The 3,717-nt window shown below is 27.3% G+C and overlaps 1 long non-coding RNA gene across 1 annotated transcript in view; it reads right to left on the bottom strand.

The window, feature by feature from the left end:
- Positions 1-1,471: 1,471 nt before the first annotated feature.
- Positions 1,472-3,717, bottom strand: part of LOC107015102 — a 5,921-nt gene continuing 3,675 nt past the window's right edge. Inside the window, exon 2 of the long non-coding RNA XR_001456295.2 lies at positions 1,472-1,930. This is a non-coding gene — a long non-coding RNA (uncharacterized LOC107015102). The remainder of the gene's footprint in view (positions 1,931-3,717) is intronic.

Raw genomic sequence — 3,717 nt, 5'->3', positions numbered from 1 at the left:
GTAAGAAGCAAACTTGAACAACTCTTTTAACCATGGAATCAGAATTCATGTCTTGTGCGTTTGCAGTACAAGAAGTTGTTTGGTTTAAGAGATTCTTTGAGCATTTGGGTATTGCAAAAAATTCTAAGGGTCCATTGATTTTACATTGTGATAGTCAAGCATCTATCGCATTTACGAAGGATCCTAAATATCATAGCAAAACACAATCCGTTGACATCATGTATAACTTTGTAAGAGACGTAGTGACAGTAGAGAAATAACTTTACAATACATTTGTACATGTGAAATAATAGTTGATCCTCTTACGAAGGGAATCTCTAGGGACTTGTTTGAAAAACATGTTAAGGCTCTTGATTTGTGTAGAATATGATGATATTTCATTATTGTAGAATAACTTGATTGTTATAATATTCTCTTCTATACAAATTGAATTTATATTCAAATATAATATGCATGTGATAATTTGTAACAAATAAAGTGTGTTGAACAAGTCGCGAGATTGACTATCTCACACGAGCAACCGCCTCTTACGTTGAAAAACGTAAAGAGATGAGTTCCACCACCAAATTATGACTTGTTTTATGAGCCAAACAAAATTTTTTCAAAGAAAATGAATGTAAGGATCAATGAAAAAGAGAAACTGAGGTTAAACATCTTAAGGTGTTTATATTAACGTCTATACGAAGTTGGATAATAAAAAGAATGAGACACATAACCCAATATAAGGAGAAAACATCGTAGCACGTGTTTCATACCACATGTGTCAAATGATCAATGGGTCAATGAAAGAATGGTTCCCTGCTTCTTCATTGTGTGAGACAGTGAAAAGTTAAAATGACTTTTCAATGAAATACCCTTCGATCTTTTTGTTGTTTCATAAAGTTTCAATCGATGTTGCTACTTTAGCATGTTACTAATAGCCATGTGTTATGCTGTAATTTTACCGCCTTTAGTAAAATTACTTTTTGAAATGTTTTTAAGTATAAAATAATTTAGCAAAATACTTAGAAAAGAGACGCCACTTCATTTTTTAAAGACATTAAGAAAACTTAATTTAAAAAGATTTTAACAGATTAAATGTTTATATAAATAAATTTAGAGAAAATGGGTAAGAAGTTCTTATTTACCCTTCAAGAAGATTCTTAAGGCATTTGATGCGTCCTCTAACATGCGGTTATCCTACGGCTTAGGTTAAATATTTTAACTATTTTTTAGGAAAAAACTTTTGATATATACATAATAATAGTAAATTAAAATGTTCGATTAACTTGAGAAAATAGTTACAAGAACATTTTTTAATTTTTTGGAAAGTTGGATTTACATTTAAACCAAATTGGTTAACTAAAACATAAGAATAACTTAAATTAATATAAGAAAAGTTAAATTTTTTTGACTAAAGATCATTTATAATGATACAATTGTTTAAAAATAATTAAATAATTATATCAAGACGAACAAACATAATGAATACGATTCATCTTTTGGGGAATTTAATCAAGTTATTTAAAGTTAGAGTTAACAAAAAACACAAAGCAATAAATAATCACAATTAAGTAAGTTAAGGGAATAAAGGAGAAGATGAACTTGGACTTTCTTAGCCAAATTTGCTGCTACTTTTGGGGTTTTAATCAAAACCCATTTTTGTATACAAAAGCCGTATATCAGTATATACAGCTTGCATATTAGCACCACTTCTTGTATATAGACCCATATATCGACTGTGTACAGTCCACCTTGACGCCTCCAACCTGTATCTTTGTTTTTGTCTATTGTTTGTTGCATTTTGACCTGTATATCAATATTTTCATGGTGTATACTAGTGTATACTGATGTATACAGGGAGCATACAACCAGTTTTGGACTGTTCGGGGCCTGTTTCAGCTTCCAGCATCATCGAACATTGACGGGGCTGACTCGAAAGAAATTCGACCTAAGGAAATGCAGGGAATGAGTCCAAAATGAACTTAGATTGGTATCACATGTAAAAGAACAAAATTAAAAAAAAATTAATTAGCATCCGAAATTAATAGAGCAAAAATATACCGAAGACAAATCATAACAACTCTTTAACAAATATATGGCAAGTGGGTCGATTGAATTAAAGAGTGGATCTAGATAAGGAGTACAAATTCCATAGACTCGAGCCATGCTAATGATAAAACAAATGACTATTTAAACAGGAAAAACTACAAAATATGGCAAAAATTAATATACATATAAAATAAATAGCTACAAATTTTTTTTTGTTATATGGATATAATTACACAATAAATAGTAAAGTTAAGTATATATAAAAATAATTAGAAAAGTTAAATAGGAAAATTATTGTTACAAACCTACTTTATGATGTGTGGGCATGTTTTATATGATTGGTTCCCCATGTTTACCCTCACTAATACTCTCTTTCATCAATCTTTCTATATCACAAAATTTATGTATTTTTCTCCCAAATTTCTTTCAATTTAAGATCTTTTTGATGATTTTAGGGGCAATTTTTGTAATTTGAATTCATCAGATATCACTTGATTGATTTTCTCCTCGTCTTTATATAAATCATAGTTGTATACATATATGTTGCATCTATTTTTATATATAGGCTTTCAATTGACTTGTTTCTATATTACAATGACTATAGTTATAAAAAAAGAGTAGTACAAGAAGAACACGAACAAAAAGAGATTGAGGTTTGTGTACTCGTCAAATTTGTATATAGTAGAATAGTTATATACATAGATACTTGTATACTAATATTAACACAAGTTGAAATGGTAATTTTTGAATACAGGTATATTTGAATACATAAGTAATCTATCAAATTTGAAAGTTTAATTAGGCAATACAAGCATAATTAGATACATTAATACAATTTTTTATAAACAAATACATGAGTCAACACCAAGCCACAAGTATTATAAGAAAAACTTGACCATAAAGAGATTGATGTTTGTGATTTTTTTCATTTTTTTATACAACTGAATACTTGCACACTTTTTCTACCTACACATTCTATTATTTTCCATTTTTTTTGTTTACGTATTTGTCAAATATATTCATCTTTTGTTAAAAAACAATGTTCATATGTATACTATATTAGTGTATTCATTTTTTGTTTAACAACAATGGATTCATTTTTAAAATTATCGTGTTCATATGTTGAATTGTTATACTTTATCTTGTTTAATGTATTAATACATTAAGTTTTTACAAATACTTGTATTCTTGATATATTAATACTTTAAATTTTATAAATAAAGATACTAATTTGAATTCATACAATTTATGCAGTTTCCTGATTTAGTTCATTATAATTAAAATTGTATCAATGTATAAATAGAAAAATAAAAAGCATATACAATAATATTACTAGAAAAAGAGCTAAAATGTAGTTATTTTTTATACATATCATACTTATAGCTATTTAACTTTAATAACCCTATAAATATTGTAATTTTTCTAAGTTTCTCCTTAAACTACTGTTAGCACTTAATGTCCATAACAATACATATGGTATCCAACCCATTTAATAATCAAAACATGATAAGGAATGACACTAACAATTGAGCCCAAGAAGGTTAGGACAACTTTATTTAATAGTAATTGCAAAAACACTATAAAAGGTTCCAATGATATGAATCCAAATCCTTTAATATGACAACATTAACACTAAATGGTAAGCATATATATATATATATATATATATATATATATATATATATA

This window comes from Solanum pennellii, chromosome 1 (assembly GCF_001406875.1).
Source record: "Solanum pennellii chromosome 1, SPENNV200".
Taxonomy (NCBI): domain Eukaryota; kingdom Viridiplantae; phylum Streptophyta; class Magnoliopsida; order Solanales; family Solanaceae; genus Solanum; species Solanum pennellii.
The sequence above is the reverse complement of the archived record's forward strand: the minus strand, read 5'-3'. Positions and strand labels throughout refer to the sequence as shown.